We start from the raw sequence: 8,457 nt of genomic DNA, 5'->3' as shown, positions 1-8,457 counted from the left end.
TCAATTCCATTCCATTCAATTCCAGACCATGCAGTTCGATACCATTCCATACAATTCCATTCCATTTGATTAAATTACACTCGATTCTACTCCACTCGATTCCACTCCATTCTCCTGTATTGCATTCCATTATATTCCATTCCATTTCTTACCATTCCAGTTCATTTGATTACATTCCATTTGAATCCATTCTATTCAAATCAATTACATTGCAATCCATATCATTCATGTCGGTTCTCTTCCATTCCATTCCATTCTGGTCCGTTCCATTCTATTCCATTCCATACGATACCATTCCATTTGATTCCATTCCACTGGATTCCACTCCTTTTCCTTTTATTGCATTCCATTCTTATTCATTCCGTTGCATACCATTGCATTCCATTTCATTACATTCCATTTGAATCCATTCATTTGAAATCTATTCCATTGCCATCCATTACATTTGTGTCGGTTCTATTCCAGTACATTCCATTCCAGTTCATTCCCTTTGATTCCATTCCATTCGATAACATTCCATACTAATTCATTGCATTAGATTCAATTGTATTATAATGAATTCCATTCGACACCATTCTGATCAAGTCCATTCTGCTTGAATCCATTCCATTTGTGTCCTTTACATTTGGGTCCATTCCATTCCATTCCAATCCATTGCATTCCAATCCATTTCATTCCATTCGATTCGATGCCATTCCATTCTCTTCTATTCCATTCGAGTCCATTACATTTTAGTTCCTTCCATTCCAGTCCGTTCGATACCATTCCATTAGATTCTATGCCATTTGACTCCATTCCATTCTATTCCATTCCTACCAATTCCATTCCTTTCCATTCCTTTCCTTTTCATTCGATGTCATGCCATTACATTCTATTTCACTCAAGTCCATTCCATTGGACTCCGTTCCACTCGAGTCCATTCCATTGCATTCCTTTCGATGCCATTACACTCAATTTCATTCCACTCGAATCCATTCTATTGCATCCAATTCAATTCCAATCTATTCCTTTGCATTCCATTGCATTCCATTCGTTTCCATTGCATTCGAGTCAATTCCATTCCTTTCCATTCCATTCAAAGCCATTTCATTTTACTCTATTCCATTCGATTCCATTCCATTCCATTCCCGTCCATCCGATTTCATTCCATTCTATTCCTTTCCATTCTATTCCAGTCCTTTCCATTTCATTTCATTCGTTTCCATTCCATTCAAGTTCATTCCACTGCAGTCCATTCCACTGCAGTCCATTCCATTCGAGTCCATTCCCTTCCATTCCATTCCATTCGAGACCATTCCATTCCATTCCTGTCCTTTCCATTCAATATATTTCCTTTACACTCCTTTCAATTCTATTCCTTTTGATCCGAATCAATTCCATTCCATTTGATTCCATTGCATTTGGATCCATTCCACTCCATTCTTTTCCATTCTATTCCTTTCCATTCCATTCCTTTCGATTCAAATTTGTTCCATTCCATTTTCATCCCTTCCATTCCATTCGATTTCATTCCATGCCAGTGAATTCTATTTGATTCCATTCCATTCGATTCCGTTCAAGTCGATTTCACTCCGTTCCATTCCGTTGCATTCCATTCTATTCCATTGCTTTGTATTCCATTCCATTTCATTTGATTATATTCCATTCGATTAAATTCTGTTCGAATCAATTACATTGTAATCCATTACATTCGACTCAGTAGTATTCTAGTCTATTCATTTCCTGTCAATTACATACGATTCCATTCCATTCGATTCCATTAATTTCTGTTACCTTCGATTTGACTCCTTTATATTTGAATAAATTCCATTCAAGACCATTATTTTCCTTTCCATTCTATTTGAATCCATTTCATTCGTGTCCATTCCTTTTAAGTCCACCACATTCCATTCCATTCCATTCGAGGCCATTCTAAATGATTCTATTCCATTTCAATCCATTCCATTCCATTCCATTCCAACCGATTCCATTCCAGTTTATTCCATTCCATTCCATTCCATTCCATTCATTTCCATACCATTAGAATCCATTCCACTCCAGTCCATTCCATTCGTTTCCAATCCTTTCCATTCCATTCCATTTGAGTCCGTTCTATTCGATTTGGTACATTTCCATGACACTCCATTCCATTCTATTCCTTTCGATTCCATTCAATTCCATTCCGTTTGATTCCGTTCCATTCAAATCCATTACTTTTGAATCCATTTCATTCATGTCCATTCCATTCCATTCCATTACTTTCAGGACAATTCCAATCCATTCGGTTCCATTTTTTCCACTCCATTCCATTCGAGACCATTCCATTCCATTCCATTTCTTTCCATTCCATTCCATTCAGTTCCATTCCACTCTATTCCTCTCTGTTCCGTCCCATTGCATTTCACTCTATACCATTCCATTGCATTCCTTTCCCTTCCATTTGATTACATTCCATTCGATTCCATTCCATTCGAATCAATATCATTACAATCCATTACGTTTTTGTCTGTTCTTTTCCAGTATATTCCATTCGATATATTTCTATTAAACTCCATTCCATTCTATTCCTTTCGAATCCATTCAATTCCATTCCATTCGATTCCATTCCATGTGATTCCATTCCTTTAGACTCCATTCCATTCATGTCCATTCAATTCCATTATATTCCATTCCATCCCTTTTGACTCCAATCCGTTCCATTCAATTTTGTTCCAGTCCATTCCATTCGAGTCCATTCAATTCCAGTCCATTCCATTCGATTACATTCCAATCAATTACTCTCTTTTCCATTCCATTACTTTCCATTCTATTCCATTACTTTGCATTCTATTGTATTCCATTTTCTTACATTCCATCCAACTCCACTCTTTTCGAATCAATTACATTGCATTCCATTACATAGGGTTCCATACGATTCCAGTCCATTCCTCTAATGTCAATTCGATTTTGATTCCATTCAATTATATTCCATTCCATTTGAATCAGTTACATTGCAATCCATTACATTCGATTCCATTTTATTCCAGTCCATTCCATTCCAGTCCATTCTCTTCGATTCCATTCCATTCGATTTCTTTCCATACTATTGCCTTCCATTAGATTCCACTCTAGTCATATAAATTGCATTTGAGAAAATTTCTTTATAGTCCATTCTACATAAATCCAATCAATTCGAGTCCATTACCTTTGGGTCCATACCATTCCATTCCATTACATTCAATGCCAATTCTTTCAATTCTATTCCATTCGAGTCCATTTCATTTGAGTCCATTCCATTCCATTGCATTTCATGGCATTCCATTCGATTTTATTCCTTTTGACTCCATTGCATTCCATTCCATTCCATCTGAATCCATTCCATTCTATTCCATTCCATTCCATTCCATTCTACTCCATTCCATTCAATTCCATTGCATTTCATTCATTTCCATTCCATTCCATTCCATTCCATTTCATTCGTTTCCATTCCATTCCATTCCATTCGTTTCCATTCCATTCAATTCCATATCACTCCAGTCCATTCCATTATATGCCATTCCAATCGAGTCCTTTCCATTCCATTCCAATCGATCCCATTACTTTTGATTCTATTTTGTTCAACTGTATTCCCTTCCATTCCATTCCATCTGATTCCATTCCATTCTATTCCTTTCCATTCCATTCGATTGCAATCCATTCCATTCCATTCTTTTCTAATCCATTCAATTCCATTTTATTCTGGTCCATTCCATTCGAGTCCATTCCATTCCATTTCATATCTTTCCATTACACTCCATTCCATTCTATTCGTTTCATATCAATTCAATTCCATAACATATGACTGCCTTCCTTTTGACTCCATTCCATTCGAGTCCATTCCATTCCAATTCATTCCATTCCATTCCTTTCCATTTGATTGCAATCAGTTCAGTTCCTTTTCGTTCCAGTCCAATCCATTCGAGTCCTTTCCATGCCATTCCTTTCCATTGGATTCCATTCCATTGGATTCCATTCCATTTGATTGCATTCCACTTGATTGCACTCCATTGCATTCCATTGCATTCCATTCCATTCCACTTGACTAAGTTCCATTCAGATACATTCTGTTCGAATCAATTACATTGCATTCCATTACATTAGAGTCCATTCTCTTCCATTCCTTTCCATTCCTGTCCATTCCATTCGATTCCATTCCATTCGATTAAATTCCATATTTTTGCCTTCCATTTGATTACATTTTATTCGAATAGATTCCATTCGGGACCATTTCTTTCTATTGCATTCGAGTCCATTCCATTTGGGTCCATTCCAGTCCACTGCATGCCTTTCCATTCAATTATATTCTATTCGAAACCATTTCATTTGATTATATTGTATTTGAGTCCAATCCATTCGAGTCTATTCAATTCCATTCCATTCCATTTGATGCCATTCCATTCGTTTCTATTCCACTCGAATCAATTGCATTCCATTTCGTTCCATCCAATTCCATTCCATTGTATTCCTTTCCATTCCATTCCATTGGTTTCCATTCCTTTCATATCCATTCCATTCGAGTCCATTCCAATCCTATCTATTCCATTTGAGCCAATTCAATTCCAGTCCATTCTATTCCATTGCATTCCATTCCAATCCATTCTGCTCGAGTCCATTCCATTAAATTCCATTCCTTTTGATAGCTTTCCATTACACTCCATTCCATTCTATTCCATTCGATTCCATTCCATTTAAATCAATAAGGCTGCAATCCATTACATTCCCGTCCATTCCTTTCCACTCCATTTCATTCTGGTTCAACTCTATTCCATTCCATTCCATTCCATTCCTTTCCATTCCATTTCATTCCATTGCATTCGATTCTATTCTATTCAACTTCATTCCATTTCCTACATTCCTTCCGATTGCATTCCATTCTTGTCCTTTCTATTCCATTCCTTTCAATTCCGTTCATTTCACTTTCATTCGCATCCATTCCACTCCAATCCATTCCATTCTAGTCCATTCAATTCCAGTACTTTCCATTTGAGTCCATTCCCTTCGATTCGATTGGATTTCTTTCCATTACACTCCATTCCATTCTAATCCAATCGATTACATTCAATTCCGTTCTATTCCATTCCATTCCATTCAAGTCCATTCCACTCGACTCCATTCTATTCGAGTCCATTCCATTCAATTCCATTCTGTTCCGTTCGATTCCAATCTGTTCTATTCTATTTTGTTAGAGTCCACTCCATTTGAGTCCATTATATTCCAATACATTCCAATCGATTCCATTCCATTCGATTCCATTCTGTTCGATTCCATTCCACTCGATTCCAATCCATTCCATTCCACGGCATTCCATTCTATTCTATAGCATTGCATTCCCATTCAATCCGTCTGATTACATTCCATTCAATTCCATTCCATTCGAATCAATTACATTGTAAGACAAAACATTACTGTCCATTCTATTCGAGTCCATTCCTTTCCGGTCCAATCCATTTTACTCCTTCCACTCCATTCCATTCCATACTATTGTATTCCATTAGATTCATTCTATTCAAATAAATTTCACTTAAGAACATTCCTTTTTATTTCATTCTATTTGAGTCTATTACATTTGAGTACATTTCATTGGGGTCTTTTCCGTTCCTTTCCATTCCGTTCCATTCGATGCCACTCCACTCAATTCTATTTCATTTGAGTCCATTCCATTCGAATCTATTCCATTCAACTACTTTCCATTCGATTCCATTCCAATCGATTCCACTCCATATATTTCCCTTGCTTTCCATTCTATTCCATTCCTTTGCATTCCATTAACTTCCATTTGAGTATATTCCATTCGGATACCGTTACATTCGAATCAAATACATTGCAATCCATTAAATTCGATTCTGTTCTTTTCCAGTCCATTCCATTCTGATCCATTCCATCCGATTCCATTCCATTCCAGTCCACTTCATTCGAGTCCATTTCTTTCCAATCGATGCCATTCATTTCACTCCATTCCATTCCATTTCATTCGATTCCATTCAATTCCATTGTATTTGAATCCATTCCATTCAGTTCCATTCCATTCTACAAAATTCCATTGGAGTACATTCCATTCCACTCCATTCCATTCCATTCCATTCCATTCCATTCCATTCCATTCCATTCCATTCCATTCCATTCCATTCCATTCCATTCCGTTTGCTTCCAATTCATTCGATTCCATTTTGTTGATGTCAATTACATTCGAATCCATTTCATTCGATTCCATTCCATTGGATTCCATTCCACAAAATTTCATTCCACTCAATTCCACTCCGTTCCATTCTCCTGCATTCCTTTGTATTCCCATTCGTTTCATTCAATTCAATTCCATTTGAATACTTTCCATTAGATTCCATTCCATTTCAATCATTTACTTTGCAATCCACTACATTGTAGTCCTTTCCATTCAAGTCCATTCCTTTCCCGTCCATTCTTTTCTATTGCATTCCATTCGATTCCATTCCATCCCATTGCATTCAATTCGATTCCATTCTATTCAAATAAATTCCATTTGATACAATTCCTTTCAAGTCCTTTCTATTTGGTTCAATTCCATTCGAGTCCATTTCATTTGTGTCCATTCCATTCCATTCCATTCCATTCCATTCCGTTCCATTCCATTCCATTCGATGCCTTTCAAATCCATTCAAGTCCATTCTATTCGAGTCCTTTGCATTCCGTTCCATTACATTCCATTGCATTCTGTTCGATTCTATTCCATTCAACTACATTCCATTCGATTCCATTCCATTCCATTCCCTTCCATTCTATTATTTTCCATTCTGTTCCATTCATTTCCGTTCCATTCAATTCCCTTCCACTCCAGTCCATTCCATTCGAGTCGATTCCATTCCAGTCCATTCTGGTCGAGTCCATTCCATTTCATTCCCTTCGAAATCTTTCCATTACACTGCATTCCATTCTATTCATTCGCATTCCATTTAGTTCAATTCTATTCCATTCTATTCAATTTGATTACATTCCATTCCACTCCATTCCCATCGAGTCCATTCCATTCCATTCCATTCCATTCCATTCCATTCCATTCCATTCCATTCCATTGTATTCCATTCCATTCCATTTCGTTCCATTCGGTTCTAATCTATGCAATTTCATTTTGTTTCAATCCTTTCCACTCGAGTCCATTCCATTCCAGTAAATTGCATCCGATTCTGATCCATTCGATTCCATTCCATTCGATTCCATTCCACTCGATTCCATTCCACTCGATTCCATTCCACTCAATTCTACTCTGTTCCATTCCATTGCATTCCATTCTATTCCATTCCTTTGCATTCCATTCTATGTCTTTCCATTGCATTCCATTCCATTCCATTCCATTCCATTGCATTCCTTTCAATGACTTTTGATAACATTCCATTTGATTCCATTGCATTAGGAACAATTACATTGTAATCCATGGCATTCGTGTCCATCGTATTCCAGTCCATTCCTTTCCTGTCCACTCCATTTGATTCCATTCCACTAGATTCCATTCCATACTATTGCATACAATTCAATTACATTCTAATCGAAAAAACTCCATGTGTGTCACTTCCGTTCGTGTCCATCCTTTTTGAGTCCGTTAAATTCGAGTCCCTTACATTTGGCTGCATTCCATTCCACCACATTCCATTAAATACCATTCCATTCCATTTGATGCCATGCCATTCTATTCCATTGCATTCGAGTCCATTCCATTCGAATCCATTCCAGTTCATTCCATTCCATTCTATTCATTTTGTCTCCATTCCATTCCATTCCATCCAATACCATTCCATTCTATTCCTTTCCATTCCATTCCATTCCTTTTGATTCCATTAATTTCCATATCATTCGTGTCCATTCCACTCTAATCCATTCCCTAGGCGTCTGTTCAGTTCCAATACATTCCATTCGATTCCATTCCTTTCCATTCCAATGGTTTTCTTTCCAATAAACTCCATTCCATTGTTTTCATTTCAATTCCATTCTATTTCATAAAATTCCATTCAATTCCATTCCATTCAAATCCATTCTATTCGAGACCATTCCATTACATTCTGTTCCATTCTATTCCATTCCATTCCATTCCAAATGATTCCAAACTTGTCGATTGCATTTTGTTCCAGTCCAATCCATTCGAGTCCATTACATTTCAGTCCATTCCAATCGATTCCATTCCATTGGATTCCATTCCACTCGATTCCGGTCTTTCCAATGCATTGCATTCCATTGTAATCCATTCCACTGAGTTTAATTCCATTGATTTTGATTCTGTTTCATTCGGTTCCATTCCGTTTGAATCAATTACATGGCAGTCCTTTAAATTCGAGAACATTCTATTACAATCCATTCCATTCCAGTCCGTTTCATTCGAGTCTCTTCCATTCGATTCTTTTCCATAATAATGGATTCAATTCGATTCCATTGCATACTATTGCATTACATTCTTTTCCGTATTATTCGAATAAACTCCATTCGAGAACATTCCTT

This window comes from Pan paniscus, chromosome Y, assembly GCF_029289425.2.
Source record: "Pan paniscus chromosome Y, NHGRI_mPanPan1-v2.0_pri, whole genome shotgun sequence".
Lineage (NCBI taxonomy): Eukaryota > Metazoa > Chordata > Mammalia > Primates > Hominidae > Pan > Pan paniscus.
The sequence above is the reverse complement of the archived record's forward strand: the minus strand, read 5'-3'. Positions refer to the sequence as shown.